Source organism: Pleurodeles waltl, chromosome 5, assembly GCF_031143425.1.
Source record: "Pleurodeles waltl isolate 20211129_DDA chromosome 5, aPleWal1.hap1.20221129, whole genome shotgun sequence".
NCBI lineage: Eukaryota > Metazoa > Chordata > Amphibia > Caudata > Salamandridae > Pleurodeles > Pleurodeles waltl.
In genome coordinates this window covers 793,532,429-793,552,983 of record NC_090444.1, presented here as the reverse complement: position 1 = coordinate 793,552,983, position 20,555 = coordinate 793,532,429, and the positions used below count along the sequence as shown (strand labels likewise).

Genomic DNA, 20,555 nt, shown 5'->3' with positions numbered 1-20,555 from the left:
CGAGGCAACCTGTTAAACCGTATGGACCAAACTTCCCAACAATGGGTTTCCATCTGCTGCATCCACGGGGATAAAACCAACTACCCTTTGGCTCTGGTACAAATAGAGTGGGACGAATATCAGGATTTTCTACCAGTAGGAGCAATGGATTGGTTAGTAGAGGACTGTGTCATAGGCACCGACTATTTAAGATTCTCCGAACTATTAGACAAAGTGAGGTCACCCGTAATGTCTCCAGACTGGTGGACTGAAGCACCCTTTCATAGCAGCCCTATTGAGAAACCACCAACCTGCGTACAACTGACTAGAAGGGAAAAAAGACAAGGGAAACAGAACTACCAACTCTCAAGATCCGGACATACCCCTACAAAGATGGTAGCCAGTATATCCACTCCCTCTCTCTCTTTTCGGGCCAGTCAGCGAGAGGATCCCACACTAAGTCACGCCTGGAAAAGTGCAAAATCCGAATCCACAAACGAGGTAGGTCCCTATTTTTTAATCCAAAGGAACCTTCTATATAGGATCATCAACTCCAACAATGGGGAAAAGAAATAGTTGGTAGTACCCGAGCCCTATCGTACCCAAGTCTTATTTTTAGCACACAACCAACCAGGGGGTGGGCATTACGGTAGGGAGAAAACAGAGGATTACTTACTAAGACGATTCTATTGGCCGGGGGTTTATGCCCAAATTAGAAAGTATTGTGCCCAGTGCCCCCGCTGTCAAATAATAGACCCAGGTTCGCTTAGGAAGGCCCCTCAACAACCACTCCCCATTATCGATATTCCATTTACTCGTATTGGTATGGATCTGGTGGGACCCCTCTTACTCTCCACAAAAGGGTATACCTATATATTAGTCTTAGTCGACTACGCTACTAGGTACCCAGAAGCAATTCCACTCTCTAGTATGACCACGAAGGCAGTAGCCCAAGCCATGATCACCTTCTTTTCCAGAGTGGGGTTCCCACAGGAAATACTAACGGATCAGGGAACGCCTTTTATGTCCGCCCTCATGAAACAGATCTGTAAAGTCTTGGGGATCAGGCAGTTAAAAACCTCAGTCTATCATACCCAAACAGACGGTGTAGTGGAACGCTACAACCGTACTATTAAAACGTTACTAAGAAAAACGATTGAAGATACAGGAAGGGACTGGGACCAGAAATTACCTTTAGTCCTCTACGCCATCCGTACCCACGAGCAGACATCCACGGGACATAGCCCCTTTGAGATAGTATTTGGGAGACAACCACGAAATTTACTCGACATGGCAGCCAAGGGGTGGGAAGAAGAAGGAGAAGAAGAAAGGCCCCTGTTAGAATATGTTAATAAATTAAAAACCCAACTACAGGTCATGTGGGACGATGTCCGGAAACATCTAGAGAAAGCACAGAGAAACCAAAAGACGTATTATGATCACGGGGCCAAAATGCGATCTTTCCAACAGAATGACCAAGTCTTAATATTACGACCCTCGTCCGAAAACAAACTCTTAGCCAGGTGGCAGGGACCCTATAAGATCTTAAAGTCCGTTTCTCCAGTCACATATCTGATCCAATTGTCCCAACACCCTAAAAAGACACAAATATATCATGTCAATCTGTAAAAGAAATGGGAAAACCCAGAAGATACAATAACACCCACAGCCACAGGATTTTTAGTAACCCCAACCACAGAATTAGGGATGGACCTCTTTCCCACAAACAGGGAAGAGGCATGGGAAGCCCCACGGGTAAATAGCTCTCTTACAGAAAAAGAAAAGACCCAACTCCTAGCCCTTTTAAAAAGTCATTCACAGTTTTTTTCAGGAACACCAGGAAGAACCAACTTAATTCAACACCACATTAGAACCCCTGAGGGGAAAACCGTCCGGCTACGACCCTACCGGATCCCAGAGGCACGAAAACACCTCATTGAAGAGGAAGTACGAAAGATGATAACCCTTAAAGTTATTGAACCACCTACAAGCCTGTGGTGTTCTCCTGTAGTCATAGTGCCAAAACCGTCCGGTTCCGTCCGGTTTTGTATTGATTTCCGCAAACTAAATGAAATATCCCTCTTTGACACATGCCCCATTCCACGGGTTGACGATTTACTTGAGAAATTAGGGAATGCTCGGTATATGTCAACCTTGGACCTGACGAAGGGTTACTGGCAAATTCCACTCGCTCCTGCAGATAAAGAAAAAACTGCCTTTTCCACACAGTCGGGACTCTATCATTTTACTGTCCTACCCTTCGGTCTTCATGGGGCTCCAGCCACGTTCCAATGCTTAATGGATTCCTCTTGAAACCGTTCCAAGCGTTTGCTGCTGTATATTTAGATGATATCGTCATCTACAGTGATACCTGGGAGGAACATTTACAACATCTACACAACATTTTCAGCACATTGTTTAGGGCGGGCCTCACGGCCAATCCGAAGAAATGCAGTCTAGGAAACAACCACATCGCATATCTCGGATACTATATCAGAAACGGGTTTCTACAGCCCCAAGAAAATAAAGTAGAAGCTATTTTGCAAGTACCTGTCCCCACGACCAAAAGAGAACTTCGCTCTTTCTTGGGTCTTGTGGGGTACTATCGCAGGTTCATTCCCCAATACTCTACACTAGCTGCTCCTCTCACTGATCTCCTTAAACAGCACTATCCTTCAAAATGGCCCATGTTCTCGGACTCTCAACTATCCAGCTTTCATCATCTGAAAAAGTCCCTGACGACGGAGCCCGTGCTCAGATGTCCCGATTTCTCTAGACCATTCCATTTGTATACCGATGCTTCCAATGTGGGGTTAGGGGCTGTCCTTACTCAACCTGACACTGAGGGCCAGGACCATCCTATTGTATATATTAGTAGGAAGTTACTTGCCCGAGAATGCAATTATCCAGTTATCGAAAGGGAATGCTTGGCTATAAAATGGGCTATTGAAAATCTGCAATATTACTTGTTAGGCAGGCCTTTTGTCCTCTTCACCGACCATGCTCCTTTAACCTGGTTGGCTTCTCATAAAGACTCCAATGCTCGGGTGCTCCGTTGGTTTCTGGAACTTCAACCCTTTACCTTTCAGATACGGCATATTCCAGGTGCTCAGCAAGGTCCGGCCGACTTCCTGTCCCGGTTTCCTGATCCTACGGGACTCTATCAGTCCCGTTCATGGGATGGGGTGTGTAGGCGGGTGTCTTCCGCCGCGCCTACAGACTCCTCCGACTGGCGCTGTTCGCACGCGTCGGAGGTGGGAGTTTGCCATCCCCATGGTAACGTGGGGGTGGCTCCGGACTCCTGGGACGCGGATTTCCGGGTCCCGGGTGTTGAAAACAGCGACAACGGACTCAGGAGAGGGACGGAGGAGACTTCGGAGGCAACGGCCTCAAAAGACGGAGCCGAGCATCGGGAGACGGCGCCCGTAGCAGAAGGAGCCAGGATTGAGAAGCAGGAGCTTCTCAACGAGAGAAGAAGACACGAAGAGGGAACCGGCCCAGGAGAGACGAGCGCTTTCCGCCACGTCCCAGGAGGGACATGGCTAAACAAGGTACGGTCCTCGTTCAAAGGAGAAGCCAGCCCTTACAAACAGGGAACAGGGGAGGAGAGAGCGGGAAGGGAGGAGGAAGTGGGGAAGATGGGACTAAACGGAGGAAACCTCTACTGTTAATCAGAGCATTAGAGAGATTATAGCAAGAACTTCCGGGTAGCACTAAGGGTGTTTTGAGTACAGCACCTGTGTTTCTTTCACACACTACCGGGTCTTTCTTTCTTTTTTTTTTCTCTCTCTTTCTCTCTCTCTCTCTCTTTCCATTCCATTCCATTGTTTTCGGTTCACCAGGAGTCCAAGACAAGGCGGCGCCAGTCAAGAAAGGACCTATAAAGAACACCAAAAAGGAGAAACATTAAAGAGGATATCGCACGAAAAATCTAAAACCACCTGTTTGCACTAAAGTCTTAAATAAATATCACCTTCATTTGCAATACGTCTGCACCAAGCCCTAAGGTGTAAAAATGGTTTAATAAAGCATGCACCTAAGCACACATTAGCCTTTTACAAGCAGTCAAACATTATCCTAGGGATAAGGTGGAGATCACAATTCTCAGAAAACAAACACTACAAAGAAACCACTGAGGCGAGAAAAGAGGAGGTCAGAAGGGAGACCTGGGAGCAACTAAATGTCCCCTTGCTAGCAATGATGCAACCAAATTCTGGGAGCTAGTGAATGCCCCCTTTTTTACGAGTAGCCCCAATACTAATATAGATGCGACTATAACTGAACGTGCCTGGATGAAGCATTTTACCACTGTATAGATTTGCATAACATAGCCCATAACAAATGTTCTACCCCATTGAGATTTATGGAACGAGGAATATTGAGCAGTAAACAATCTCACTCAAGGACTTCATGTCCGCTGTGGAAATGAGCTTCAGCAATAAACCACCGGGACCAGGTGGGGTCCCAATTGATCTTATTAAAAGTAACCTGACATTGTGGACTTCAGTCCTGGTAAATGTGCTTCAAAGTGTGATTAGTATTTGTGCCCCCAAATCCTGGTCCAGAGCAATAATCGTCTTAATCTTTAAAAAGGGAGACAAGGGTTACCTTCAATGTTACCACCCAATATCTTTAACATATTCCACTGCTAAGGTATTAGACAGGATATTATTGGACCGTCTGGAGAACTGGGCAAAATAGAAGAATATTTTAAGAATTGCCTAGTATGGTTTTAGATAGGCACTAGGACAACTGACCAGTGTCTGAACCTCCTTCTATTAGTCAATAAATATGTGCTTGCCAACGAAGCGTGCCTATTCTTAGAATTTATGGACCTAAGTTTAACCTTCGATAATGTTGTAGGGGGGGAAGCTGTGAGACATGTTAGCAAAGAAGGGTGCTGATCCCGGGATCGTGCACTTACTCTCGTGGCTCCACAAGCATGTGGAAGCCAGTGTAAGGTCTGAGGCAAATGCAAAATGCTCATGTCCCTTAAAAATCAGAAAAGGAGTCAGGCAGGGTTGTGTGCTGGCCACCTTCCTTTTTAGTTTTTACATCAATGGGCTGACTGCGAAGAACCCTCCAAGGGTCGGGACTAGGCCACTGCCAGTAATAATATATGCTGACAATTGTGTCTTAATGGCAAGAAGAGGGAGAAGGCTACAGAAGCTCCTGGACAGGTTTGTGGCTTTCATGTCTGATTTGGGCATCTCTACCAATAAAGCTAAATCTTTTGCTATGGTGTGTGATTGACCACTGAGCAAGATCCCTCTTTTCAGCATCAAGGGCCCTGCTCTCCAGTGTGTATCAACTTTCACCTACCTTGGGGTCACCTTTGATAGTGTGGGCTCATAGAAGCATTTGGTGTGTGTTAGGACAGTGTAATTAGAAAAATCCATAGCCTCACTGTTTAAATTTGCCACAAAATGAGGGTCCCTGCGACCTGATGCCGCTATCTCCATTTACAAAGCTAGATCTGTAATGGTTGCTTCCTTTGCTGCAGGGGTTGGGGTATAGTGACTGTTCCCATTTTCAGACTAGTGAAAATAGTTTTTTGCACAGCCTTCTGTCATTTCCACTCAGCACTCCATCCCTAATAGTAAATGAGGAATTAAGACTTCAATATTGAGAAGTCATTAAAAGGTTAGTACCGACCTTGCTGTGGTTGTCAATCTGGTCTAGGCCAGAGGCTGTGCTAGACCAAAGGGTGAACGCTAACTGTTTAAAATTGGCACAGGCCAATACTTTTAGATGGTGTACATATTTTGAATATGACCTACGGGCAGTCAGTAGATTCGTTCTTTACAAAAACCCGCAGACCACCAAACACTCAACTAAGGTTCTTGTAAAATGTGAACTAATAAACTTCCTAGCCGCTAAGAGAATGATGCTGGAGTCAAAGAAAAAGACAGTTGAGCCATATCTTCGGCTGTGCACTACTTCTGCTATGGTATTTGGTTAGATTTAGACTTGGTTTGGTCCATTATTTGGTATCTTACCCTTCAAATACTTGCAACAGTCAAGATCTGATACCATGTCCATGTAACTTAACATCATCTCATAAAGAGACGAGGTTATGCATTTTATTACCTCTTCTGCGGAACCTCAATATTAGAGAGTGCAAAGCAGCATTGTTCTATCTACAGCTGCTTCAGACTGAGCTGGTTTGTCAGACTATTTACAAATTCATTGCCTCAAACGTAAGGTTGTGCAAAGTAGTTGGAAAGTGACTATGGTATTGTTCTTGGTTACATGTAACACCAGCTAGGGGTGTTAGCGGAGTGGGTGGGTGACCCCTCACTAAGTTTATTGTTCTAGAACTATAACATTGATACCATGCTCTGTAAATTCTATTTTTGAGGTGTTTCTAACTTTTTTATTTCAAGTTCCATTTTTAGATCAATGTATATTCAGGATTCAAATCATTTCTTTTCAATCTGACATATATATTTTTTGTATTATTCAAATTTTAATCACTGTCGTAATTATATGAAACTTTTTATATGGTTCTGTCCTTTTTATTACACATGTCTGTTTTGTATACATGGAATATATTTTGTACATGTACTTTTATAGTTTGTTTAGAATTGAATAAAGATTGACTTGACTACTGAGTTTTTAACTATCATGATGCCTTTTCATTTTAACATATACATTTTTTGTATTATTTATAACACTGCAAAATTAATAGAACTTGTTTTTATCAACGTCATTTAATGCTTGAATAAAGGTATTTGATTTGAAAAAAGTACTTTAATGAAGATATGAAAACCCATTGAGATAGAATAGTTTGGAGTGTATTTGACCTGCTGTTTACTTGTGGGCTGATGAAATGGTGAGGGGATAGAGGCGGTCATTCTGACCTTGGCGGACGGCGGAGGCCGTCCGCCAAGGTACCGCCGTCAGAACACCGCACCGCGGTCGAAAGACCGCGGCGGTGATTCTGACATTTGCCCTGGGCTGGCGGGCGGCCGCCAAAAGACCGCCCACCAGCCCAGGGCAAATCAACCTTCCCACTAGGATGCCGGCTCAGAATTGAGCCGGCGGAGTGGGAAGGTGCGACGGGTGCAGTTGCACCCGTCGCGTATTTCAGTGTCTGCTAGGCAGACACTGAAATACTTTTTGGGGCCCTCTTACGGGGGCCCCTGCCGTGCCCATGTCATTGGCATGGGCACGGCAGGGGCCCCCAGGGGCCCCGCGGCACCCCCTACCGCCATCCTGTTCATGGCGGGCGAACCGCCATGAACAGGATGGCGGTAGGGGTGTCAGAATCCCCATGGCGGCGGAGCGCGCTCCGCCGCAATGGAGGACTCTGACGGGCAGCGGAAAGTCGGCGGTACACCGCCGACTTTCCGCTTCTGACCGCGGCTGAACCGCCGCGGTCAGAATGCCCAGCGGTGCACCGCCAGCCTGTTGGCGGTGCAACCGCGGTCAGTCGCCCTGGCGGTTTTTACCGCCAGGGTTAGAATGACCACCAGAGTTTTGGGACTTTGGGGTTGGTTTAATTCTAAAAGAAGAAAAAATAGCAAAAACAAAAATGGGAAGTGTGATATTATGTTGGATGAAGATGTGCCTAGGTGTGCCAAATTAATAGATGGCTTTGATATTTCACGACAAAGGGACTTGAATAAAAACCTGTTACACTATCATCCACAATGAATAAGGCATACCACCAAAACCCAAAATAAATATTTAAATATTTAAGGTGATAAAGATAGTTCAGAGTCTCAGGCCCTCGTTACGACCAGGGCAGTCCGAGAACTGCCAGGGCCGCGGTGGCAGGCTCACAGCCGACGGGCCGGCGGTGAAGACCACCACAGTATGAGTGTGGCGTTTGGCCTGTGCCACACCGCCACATCCCTGCTAGTACAGCCAGGGTGGTTGGACAGACGGGCCGGAGATCAGCATCTCTGACCTGGCAGTCCACCCAATACGGCTGGTGGTATCATGAGTCCCATTTCCACCAAGGATTTTGTGACGGTAGCACCGCCACAAAATTGCTGGCATGAAGGCTACCAGTGACAAGAGTTTACATTCCTGTTGCCGGTAAACAACTCCCCCACACACTCCATCTACCCAAGAACCCACCATACCCCCCTTCCCTTACAACATTCCCATCCTCCACCTCCCGAACCCCCCAGTAACCCCTCAACCCCTGCATACACGTACTCACTCCCCACCCCCGATCCCCATACTTACCCCTCACCCATACATGAATGCAGACGCACCCACAGGCAAGCACACCCTGACACTCACTCACTCACTCACACTCACAACAAACTTACACTCAACTGCACACACACACATACAACACCCCCCAAATCCATACACACATACACAAACAACACCCCCACTCACACACGTACTCACTACATTCACCCCATTGACACACATACACACTCCATCCTCCACCCCCTCCTTTCCTCAACACACATACACAGTCAACCCCCACTCCGTCCACTTGCATGCACACATGCACCCCAACCCAGCATTCACATTCACCCACACACGCATTGCCATCACCACAATTACACACAGACACACAGATCCATTCACCCCCCCACACCCTCCCCTTGAGGAGGACATTTACCTTGCCCGACGAGGTGCTCCTCCCTGAGGGGTCAGGACCCAGCACTCCCACCACCGGCAGCGCCCCACCATCAGGACACCGCCAGGCCATATTACAGGTCGTAATACGGCTGGTGGAGACCTTTTGGCACGGCAGGGCCGGTGGTGGAACCGCCTCTGACCGCCAGCATGACTACTGGAGGATTTCCACCCCAGTTGCGGCAGGTTTTAGTAGTTAGTTGCAAAAGAAGAAGGCACCGTTTAAGGGGAAAACATTTAGGGTTGACTCTAGTCTCATTCTTAGTAACTACTAGTAGGCTACTATTGTTTATTGTTAGACCTGACAGCCTTAAGGTGGTCACCCCTAACTTTTTGCCTGCCTCCCTCCCTCCACTTTTTGGACACTGTTTTTGCCGGTTTTAGGACTCTGCGCACTTTACCACTGCTAACCGGTGCTAAAGTGCATATGCTCTCTCCCTTAAAACATAGTGACGTTGGTTCATACCCAATTGGCTTATTTAATTTACTTATAAGTCCCTAGTAAAGTGCCCTACATGTGCCCAGGGCCTATAAATTAAATGGTACCAGTGGGTCTGCAGTACTCATTGTGCCACCCACATAAGTAGCCCCTTAACCATGTTTCAGGCCCGCCATTGCAAGGCCTGTGTGTGCAGTTTCACTGCCAATTCGACTTGGCATTTAAAAGTACTTGCCAAGCCTTAAACTCCCCTTTTTCTACATATAAGTCAAGTCATCCCTAAGGTAGCCCGTAGTTAACCCATAGGGCAGGGTGCTATGTAGATAAAAGGCAGGACATATACCTGTGTAGTTTATATGTCCTGGTAGTGTAAAACTCCTAAATTCCTTTTTTACTACTGTGAGGCCTGCTCCTTTCACAGGTTAAAATTAGGGCTACCCTCATTTACTATTTGAGTGGTAGATTTTGATTTGAAAGGAGTAACAGGGTCATGTTTAGTATGGCCAGAATGGTCATACAAAACCGACTGACTGGTGAAGTTGGATTTATTATTACTATTTGAGAAATGCCACTTTTAGAAAGTGAGCATTTCTCTGCACTTAAATCCTTCTGTGCCTTACAATCCACATCTGGCTGGGTTAGTTGACAGCTCCCAAACATAGGATGCTCAGTCACTCCTGCACACATCTGCATACTGAATGGGTCTTCCTGGGCTGGGAGGGTGGAGGTCCTGACACTTACATGTCAAAGGACAGTGGCCTGCCCTCAAACAATGGACTGCCAAACACCCTACTGGGACCCTGCCAGACATGATTGTACTGAAAGGGGACCTTGTTCACTTCTAAGCCACTCACTCTATGAAGTCTCCCCCACTTCAAAGGCACATTTGGGCATATAAACTGGGCCCCTACTGTACCAACTCAGACACTTCTGGGCAAGTTACCTACTGGAGAAGAAACTCTGAAGCAGAACCTGCAACCTGCCAAGAGAAGCTGCCTGGCTGCCTGAAGTCTCAGATCCAAAAATCCTGCATCGCAGTGAGAAAATCACCGCACACCGAACCAGAATGACGCAGCCCGGCTCCCTGAGTGGAGACTGACGCAGCGCCAACTTTGCGACCAGAACTTCGACGCATGGCCCACTGGATCGACACATAGTCGGAACGACGCAGCCCAACTCCCTGCGAGAAGAATCGATGCAGCGCCTGCATGCAACAGAAATTTCCCCTCATCACCCACCGGACCGACACAGCTTCTGTGACTTCGTGCTGCACGCCTAGGATTTCTCCGCATTGTCCCCGGGGCGTCCAAATACCCCGCAACCCGAAGAGGATCCAAGTCAGCGTGCTGTAAATCGACGCACGGGTCTTGCTGCATGAAAAATATCGATGCATCGTCTGTGTGCGCCCGGAGAAACCAACACACACCTCCCAGTTTTCTACGCATCTCCTCCTCTGCGGTCCATTGCAGATAATTTAGATGCAAACCAGGTACTTTGTCCTTACAAGAGACACTTATTGCTTTTTAAAAACTAAAGACTATCTTTGTCATTACCAAAGTGATATTTAAACTTGTACTTATCAAATCTTGATCCTTTTGACCGTATTTTAACCAGATAAATATCTATATTTTTCTAAACCTGTGTGGTGTATTGTTGTGGTGTTTATACTATGTTATTGCATGATTTATTGCACAAATACTTTACACATTGCCTTCTAAGTTAAGCCTGACTGCTCAGTGCCAAGCTACCAGAGGGTGGGCACAGGATAATTTGGATTGTGTTTGACTTAACCTGACTAGAGCGAAGGTCCTTGCTTGTACAAGGGGTAACCTGACTGCTAAACAAAGGCCCCATTTCTAACATTTATGTTGTACTATAATCCAAAGTACATCTCACAGAAACACCAGACTGTAAGGACTCATGCTGCAAAACTATCTGTCTGAAGGCAGATTTTTAAAAGTGGAATCACGTTTTCATCTTCGAATATTGGCGTGGACTTCATGGTAGGAGTCCAGAATAGACTTCAGATGGCAATAACCCTTAAACCAGAATGGTTGAAGTATGGTTAAAACTATGCTGAGATGTAAGAAAATAATTCCCAAACCATATCAATGTAGCTGCAGTCCGAAGTGTGGAATGGTGTGTGCAGAGCATGGGCTGCCCAAAGGAACTTGCTTAGGTAACTCTTTTATGCAGACATACAGCTATTGCCATTTATTGGCAAAACCAAGTGGAAGTCAGGATGATTGCTGGGAGTTCATTGTGACTTTTAAAAATGTAACATAAGTAATGGGATGATGTAAATGAGGATTAGAAAAATAAATATAAGAGGGGGGAGCGGCTGGGCAGCCATCATGGAGGTCACCTAAATCGAGAACTTCTGTCTGAGCTCACTAATTCTTCATTACCCTCTCAACATTAAGTGCAATCTGAGTCACTGAAGCGTTCCTTTGACGTGAGGTGCGAGAGGGGTTACTGACTGTCAACATTGTGGCATTGCAATCTAAAGCACCTGTGCCACATCTAACTGACTGGACGTGGTCAACTGAGAGCTGCCTGGGGGACAACTGGAGCTCAGCAGGGAGAAGTGGAAGTCTAACGGCGGAAAGGGGCTGGGTACACAGTAGTGCCACACTTTGATGTCCAGAACTGTGCAGATCTGGAGTGTTGCCACTTTGGGGGCCCTAAAGCCACACCTTCCAAGGACTTGCCTTTGCGGATCCCAGGTGGTTTGTTCCAGGCCTTCTGCCTGTTACAGACCCCTCTCTGCCACATGCATCAGGAACATGTTTTGAGGGAGGGATGAGGGCTCTTTCAGAGTGTGCCCACAGAGGGGTGGGCAGAAAGAACTTACTGAGAGGTACTGGTCCCTTCTAGGGTCAAATGAACTCAGTTGCTGGCCGCCATTCTGCATTAGAGGGCCTTTGTCAAGCCCTGGCGGGAGGCTACGGCTCCCTGGATGCCAAATCTGCTATGTGTAACTGGAGGACCAATTCCTGGTCGCTACTTGGACCACTGACGACAAGGCCACACTGGAAACTAACATGCGGTGTTGGTTCCAGCCACTGAGCCCAGAGAACGCATACCTTTGGCTGTGCCATTATGCGTCACAGGAGTGACATAATAATGTAATCAACAATTGATATATTGTGTCCCTTATCGTTATGAATGGAAAGTGGAGCATCGAAATCATACTATTGAAGATGCGTTAACAGTAGAAAATTTGAAATTCATAGATATATATGTATTCTAATGTTGATTTTAACATGTTGGATTGTAATACATATGAACATTTATATTCATGTGCTCTGAGGTATTACTGTGAACTTGCATATGATCTTGTTTCATTCATAATCATGTTGCAATTATAATGGAAGATGCATATATACATATATATGTATAAAATCATGTATTGTAAATGTGCATTAAAATGCTAGATTGGGTTAGCATAACCAAAGACCTGAAATGTTGATTTTTAGGTGTTTAACCTTCAACAAGGAGTTTTGCTTGTGTTGCAATATTTTTTTATTTGCAGGTGCATCCATCTGAGTCTACAATTACTGAAAGGCATATTGTGTATCTGAGACAGGGGGGTACAGGAGAATAATTTGTCAAGGACACTGTTAATTGATTTGAAGTGTTGATTTTAACTCCACTTTATCCCTAGAGACTCCTAAAAAGGTCCGTCAGAAGAAGAGAAACAAGAATAAGGGCCCTGAGCATCATCAGATGGAAGAAGAGTGAGGAGGGTTAGGATCACAAAGCAAGGGGAGCTAGAACCCTTTTATTCTAGATTTGTTAGTCCCTAGACCCCAGTCCCTAGTGCCTATGTCAAGAATTTGGAGGCTCTATGGAGTTCTGGAGAGAGTAGTATCAGCAGTGGAGGAGTGAGTATCAATAGGGTTGTAAATTGCAGTGTTCATGTTTAGATTGCGGTGTGCTGTGGAATTTGGATGGTGTTTTGAAGGGATGTTTTCAATGTTGTGTTAGTGTGATGTTCAGTAATAGTTGTTATTGGGTCTGACATGACCTAAGACCTCGGCATAGTGTTAGTAAAGGTAGAAGACACTATATTGTAATTGTCTGCTAAGCTTGATGGTGCTTGTAGTGAGATGTTGTTAACAGCACAATTGAGACAGAGACATATCATTGCATGAATGTGAGGCAGTTGGTGTAATGGATCCTAAAGCACATGGTGAATCTGTACTAATCTGAAGGATACCCCTCAGGTCAAGGTTTTGTTCAAAGTGCTTCCTTATTTCGACTCTTGTGTGATTGAATACTGTCAATTCTTTTGTGGATCAGAAAAGGGTTATTGTATTGTTGTTAAAACTTGGGTCTCTTGTTGCAAGCGGCAAGCAATATGTTCAAGTAGGGACCACAATCCTAGTCAAAGTAAATCAAATTACATGACCTAAATTAACCTTTGCTGACCCTCTGGTAGCTTGGCACAAAGCAGATAGGCTTAACTTAGAAGGCAATGTGTAAAGTATATGTGCAATCCCCCTATAGTAGTTACAATGAGAACACCACAAAAAACTCCACACAGTATTAAGAAAATAAACACTCTTTATCTGTTTAGAGGATAAGACCAAAGCGACAAAAATCCAATTAAGAAATCTCACTTTTTAAAGTTAAACAAAAGCAGCGTTTGTAGCTGGTTACATGACAAAAATGATGCTGTGCACTCCTAAATGTGAGTGTACCTTGTTTAAGTATAGTATGGGAATATTCTGGAAGCGCTCTTCACCGAGAGCGGCTGAACGTTATGTTCTCGAGTAATCTTCTTCTCATCGTTGTAGCAAGGAAGCTGTTAAGGGGGGCGGCGGTCGGTTGAAGTGAAGCCACTCTGCGGTCCTTGATAAAGTGGGTGACTAGATTCAGGGAAGGTGCTCTGTAATACTTGGTAAACGGGATGGCGTGCTACAGGGAGGCTACTCTGTGATCCTTAGTAAAAGTGGGTGGACAATTGCTGGGAGGCTGCTCTGCAATCCTTGACAAAGTTGGCAGAGAGCTGCAGGGAAGCTGCTCTGCGATACTTTACAAAGCGGGCAGCAAACTGCAGGGAAGCCACTCTGCGATCATTGACACAGAGGGCAGTGAGCTGCAGAGAAGCCACTCTGCGACCCTTGACAAAGCGGGTGGTGAGAAGCAGGGAAGTCACTCAGGTTTTTGATAAAAAGCAGGCAGCAGGTTGCCAGCAAGATGCTCAGGGGTCTTTGATGTCCTGGTGACCCTTAGTAGAACCAGAGGCAGGTCAGCAAGCCCTTAGAGTCACCCTCGGGTTAGCTATTGATTTTTCGGCTGCAAGACAGAGATCAGCAGGGCAGCACAACTAGGCAGAGCAGCAGTTCCTGGGAACAGTCAGTCCTGGCAAGGTGGTGATCCTGGCACACAGCAGTCTTTACCCCAACAGGCTTTTTCAGCCCTGGAATGTACTCATTGTTTTGGGATCAGTGCATTTTCAGTGGGAGGGCATCAGCCCCTTTTGAAATGTAAGTGGGAACCCTTCCCAACCTCTTCCCCAGGAAGAACTATCAGTATGCAGATTAATGCAGCTGAGTGTCCTGTGTGGTGGGTGTCTGGAGGGAATGCACAAGCGTAGCTGTCATCTAGCCCAGATCAGACATGTATTGGAGACAGGCTGTAGGTACACAGGACAGTGAGGGTAGAGATATGCCCACTCACTAAAGCTGGCATTTCTAAAATAGTAATAATAAATCTTAATTTACCAGTAAAGAGTATTTTTCATTAGCATTCCAATGATACTGAACATGATGCAGCTTCCTCTCTGATCAGGAATGACAGCTTATCGGTATTTTAAGGAATTCCCAATGCTGGGCTATGAGAGGGGCAGGCCTCACAATAATGAAAAACGACTTTGTGAGTTTTTCATTATCAGGACAAGTAAACCTTAAAAGCGCATGTCCTGTCTTTTACTCACATCATCCTGCCCAACAGGCTACCCAGGGCCTACCCTATGGATGACATATGTAAGAAAAGGGGAGCTTAGGGGTTGGCAAGAGGTTTTAAGTGTCAAGTCGAGGCGGCAGTGAAACTGCACACAGGCTCTGCAGTGGCAGGCCTGTGACATGTTTACAGGGCCACTTAAGTGGGTGGCACAATCAGTGCTGCAGGACCACTAGAAGCATTTAATTTACAGGCCCTGGGTATATGGTGTACCACTTTACAAGGGACTTATATGTAAATTAAATAGGCTAATTGTGGATGCTCCAATATTACCATGTTTAGGTGAAGAGCACATGCACTTTAGCACTGGTTACCAGTGGTAAAGGGTTCAGAGTCCTAACACCAACAAAACGTTACAGCAACAAAACAGGAGGTAAAGGCAAAAGGTCTGGGATAAGACCACTCTAAGGATGCCAGATGTAACAACTGTATTTTGTTAAATGTGGCTGATGCTGAAGAGAGTGTGGGCAGGCAGATTGTAAAGGAGGGTAAGCCGCTGCAAGGAGCGCACTTGACACCAAAGTCTGCCTCGCTGGTATTGGTCGCTTGGGGTAGCCAGGGGCTCATATTGGTTGTCTATGCCACAAAAAGTCGCTTTGCAATTGGTTGTTGATGCTGAACAAGGAATTGTGGCTAAAGAGTTATTACCTAGACCGGAACAAAAGTCTATCTGTGATTATTGATAATTTGGTTGAAAAATTATTTTAATGTCACACGAGATTTGTTTTGAGGCGATGTGCCTATACCTAGTTGAGAGGAAGAAGAGACACCTCCCGAAGATACCTTAGCTCAATCTATGGCAATAAATGTAGGGCTTCATACATATATTTGGCTTTGTCAGTGGCACAAGATCACAGAAAAAGAAGATGCACTGAGGTTTCCACGTTATGGCACATTTAATTTAAGGATCACTGAAAACGTGAGGAGAGTGTTTTATAAGATGAAACCACCTCCTAGAACTGCACAGTATGAAGTGATTAACACTTGGGAAAGTATTAAAAAAAAACTCGAAAAGCAGTGCATTACACTGATGCTAGATGGGATGCTGAACAAAAGAAATGGTGTATGGACATGATAGAGAGAGTTAGAGGGGGTCATTCCGACCCTGGCGGTCCAAGACCACGGAAGCACCGCCAACAGGCTGGCGGTGCTTCCCAGCCCATTCTGACCGCAGTGGTAAAGCCGCGGTCAGAAAAGGGAATCCGGCGGTTTCCCGCCGGATTTCCCCTGCATGGGCTGAATCTCCATGGCGGCGCTGCAAACAGCGCCGCCATGGAGATTCAGACCCCCTTCCCGCCACCCTGTTTCTGGCGGTTTTTACCGCCAGGAACAGGATGGCGGGAACGGGTGTCGTGGGGCCCCTGTGGGCCCCTGCACTGCCCATGCCACTAGCATGGGCAGTGTAGGGGCCCCCTAACAGGGCCCCATAAAGATTTTCACTGTCTGCATTGCAGACAGTGAAAATCGCGACGGGTGCAAGTGCACCCGTCGCACCCCTGCAACTCCGCCGGCTCCATTCGGAGCCGGCTTCATTGTTGCAGGGCCTTTCCCGCTGGGCCGGCGGGTGCTCCTTTGGCGGGCGCCTGCCGGCCCAGCGGGAAAGCCAGAATGGCTGCTGCGGTCTTTTGACCGCGGAGCGGTCTTTCGGCGGCCTGATTTTGGCGGGCGGCGACCGCCGCCCGCCAAAGTCAGAATGAGGGCCAGAATGTACACAGCCTTAATGAGTGAAGCATTTGAGAGAAAGAAAGAAAAGAAAAAGGACCAGAATTCAAAGGATGGAAAGCAAAAAGAGGCAGATCATATGCGTGAGATCAGTGAAAGTGATTCTGGGGATAGCTTTTTAGAAATATTATTGTCGGAATGTCCACCTCTGTATAATGAGTCCCTAGTGGAGGGGGTGGAGGTAACACTAATGGTGATGGAAATAGTGGATTAGCTACTGTCCCAATAAATGTGAATCCTGGTTCAATGGGGGTTACTCCAATGAACATATATCATAAACCAAAGGGAGAAGGCTCAAGAATTCACATTCCTGCTAACTCCAGTATCTCAAACCCTTCCAATGCTCTTATTGTCACAGTTACTATTGGTCCTGTGGTCCCCATGTATAAACCTGATTTCCCAGGAAAGACAACTTATAATTTGGCTGTCCCCAGTGCAGCAGGTGCTTCAGGTAAAACTGCAGCAAGTCCTGATACAAGAGTATTTGTTGCTGTAATCCTGACACACGCAAGTTCTCCATTTGTGTTGAGTACATATTCGGCTTTGAATCTTTCAGGATTCAGTTCCAGAGGTACAGATCAGAGAATGTCAATTTCTGGTACACCTGTATGGAGCTGTCTTGGCATGTAGGTGGAAATATGTCTAAGTGTCAGAGTCTTAGTGCTAAGGAAATAGATGAGTGGGTGAAGCCTTTTAATGCAAATGCTGATACTCCTTCAAGTGATAGCGGGAGAGTCAAGGTACGATTCAGTCATGTGTGAGAGAGAACCTGGTGGGTGTGGCTAAACTGAAGTTAGAACTGGATGAGATGATTAACAGGAATCATGAAGTGACTAGTTTAGAGTCTTACCAAGAAAATTAGCTTGTGTTCATTTGTAAGGATTTTACCAGACTTGCAGGACAAATTTATGACACATTATCTGAGTTAGATCACAGAAATAGACTTAATCAATACCAAAGCCTTGCAGAAGCGTTACAGTGTATGCTTAGTGAGGAAGACATAGCCTATTTGAGAACTTCAGGGATGAAAATACAAATCAAAGAGCTAATGCAGAACATTCAAAAATGAAATGAGCTAGATAAGTGGGAAAGTCGATGGGCAACAAACAAACAACCGAAGAAACAGACCGGGGAACCACCTCCTCCTGTAGCGGGAGAGGCGAGTGCAAAAATTTTACAGTTGTGGGTAGTGCCTGGTGAAGGTTATGTTCATGTGTCTTGGAGTAGAAGTGATCTTGCATCATCTAATAATGACTTTCCAAAGCTGAGGGGAAAGCCAGTGAAGTGGTACAAGCAAGTTGAGCAATTTGTGAAGATTTAAGAGGTGCTGTGGTCGATTTGAGCACTCTGTTCGACACTGTGGTTCAAAGTCTCTTGTGGGCAGAATGTAAGATAGCTGTTGAATGGCCTGAGTCGGAACCGCCAAAGAGCCTAGTAATAAAAAGGCCCTTCTCTGTTGGTGATGAGAAGGTATCAGCAGGTGATGACATTCTTAAAGTCAATGGTGTCGACCAAAGATATTGATTGGATTAAAATTGTTAGAACAACTCAGGAACCTAAAGAGCCGATTCATGCCTCTTATGAGAGACTGATGCAGGCATTCAAGCAGTACAGTGGAATAGAGACGCTTGAGCCCAAGGATATGGGACATTCTGTGTTGAGGATGTGATAGGATTGAGACCTGAAATTAGCATGGCAATTCAACAGCATTTGATTTGTTGGCAGAATAAATCAGTTGATGAGATCTTCAGGTATGCAATGTACTGCAGTGATGAAATAGAGATGCAACAGAAAAAGCTGAAGGATAGTTAGTGCTGTTGGTGGGGTACTATTGTGATGGAGGGTTTAGGTTGAGGAGTCCCAATTGTCCTCAGTACAGGAATGAATGTGTGTAGTTTGAAGAAGACAACCCCTTGTCATGTTTGCATAAAAGTTGGGATATTAAAAGAGGGAATATAGCATTAACCCCGCCAATCAGCTCCAGAATTCAGGGGTTGTACAATCTCAGAATAACAACCCTGTACATATGCTCCATGTGCAGAGACAGAGAGGGCAGAATTTCAAAGTACCACGAGCTCCAGTGATGCAGGTCCCATAACCCTCGATGACACAGCAAAATGCGAATGGCCCCAGTTTGAATTCTAATCAAGTTACAAATATGAATTCAAATGCATTTCAAGACAATAATCCCTTCTAACAGTTTCCAGTGTTTGAGATATTTTAGAACTATGGCTCTGATCAATCAGCCTGATGGAGTGGTTAGATTGCGTACTTGGAACAGTCTTGGAGATAGATTGGAGTGGTCCATTTGTAGATGATGAGGTGAATGGCCACCCTGTGTCTTTTTTGGTTGACATTGGTGCTATCCATTATACTCTGATAGCTATATAAGTCCCAAATGTACCTCTCTCTGGAAAAATTATCCAAGTTGTAGGAGTTGCAAATAAACAAATGATAACCCAAGAAACAACAGATGTGCCTGTGAGAAGAGGATCCTTTAAAGAAAAGCTTCTAAAGGCCAGTGATGGCTCATTCACTCACACCTAAGCTTCCCATAGTGTGTGGCTATCTAGAAGGAATACAAAAAGCCAAACTGTCACCCACACCCAGTCTTCTGACCCAGAGACAGGCTGCAGGCACCAAATAGCTAAGACAGGTAACTGCCAACTTTCTAAAAGTGGCATTTTCAAAACCTTAATTTTAAATCCGACTTCACCATAAGTTTGGGTTTTATATTCCAGTTTCAGAGACACCAAACATAAACAGGTTACCTGGTCCCATGTGGAAATTACACTTATAAAATGCAATAAGGTAACTCCAATGTTATTCTATGGGAGAGGTAGGCCTTGTAATAGTGAAAAACAAATCACAGCTATGCAATCCTGTATGCTAAATGCGAGTCCCCTGATCCATCTGAAATGGACAGGGTTATCTAGAGCCTACCCGCTCAGAGACTATCCCATGGGCAATGTGCCCAGTTACAGGGTAAAATCACTGAAGAAGAATTAACAAAATCCTCTGTGCAACTTCAGTTGGGGAACTCTCAATGGATTCCTGATGGAGTTCATTAGGCACATGGCTAAATATACCATCTCATCAGTGAAGACAATGTTTGATGAGGCCCTGGAGAACAGTATTCTGCCACTTGACCTTTAACAAGCATGTCAACTCCCATGACGTGCCCCTCAGGACCTCTGTCCCTGATATTTTTGATTAATGTTGAGGCAAAACTCAATGCCTACATCTTGGCAACTTACCTAACAAGTTAATGAATCCCTAGTTCATTAACAACAGTTAATGAATCCCAGTTTTATGACTGGAATGTCCACCAAACCTAACATTCACATTGTTTCATAATGCACTGGTCCTTGTGGAATTTTGCCACTTTGATGTCATTTAGTATATTGTTTTGCTTTCCTTATCTTATGACCAAGCTGACAAAACTTCTCTGGAATGCACTACTTAGTTTAAAGAAGACATTTATTATTATTACTTCACCACGAGGTCCCTGAGAGACGAGATTATTAGATTGGAAGCACACGTTTAAAAGTAGTCACAGCAATGAAAGCAAAATATATCAAAGTACTTCTCAACTGCAATGTACACAGCAAATACATGTGATTATATTATCGCATAACTTCAAAGCAAAGAATAAAAGTCAAAATTCATCACTGTAGGGCCTATCACTGCTCGTCATCTTTCTCATGCCTGTAAGTTGATGACTCCTGTTCAGCTGCGAGAAAGAGATTTTTCACCCAAATGGGAGGTCAGGCAGCTGACGTCCGCTCCTGACTGACGTCCTTGAAAATTACCCCTTGCTGCTGCCCAGGGACACCGT

The 20,555-nt window shown here is 45.3% G+C and overlaps 1 long non-coding RNA gene across 1 annotated transcript in view; it reads right to left on the bottom strand.

Annotated features, from left to right (window-relative positions):
* LOC138297315 (uncharacterized) overlaps positions 1-20,555 on the bottom strand; it is a 68,150-nt gene that overhangs the window by 1,318 nt on the left and 46,277 nt on the right. Inside the window, exon 2 of the long non-coding RNA XR_011204019.1 lies at positions 3,717-3,857. This is a non-coding gene — a long non-coding RNA (uncharacterized lncRNA). The remainder of the gene's footprint in view (positions 1-3,716; positions 3,858-20,555) is intronic.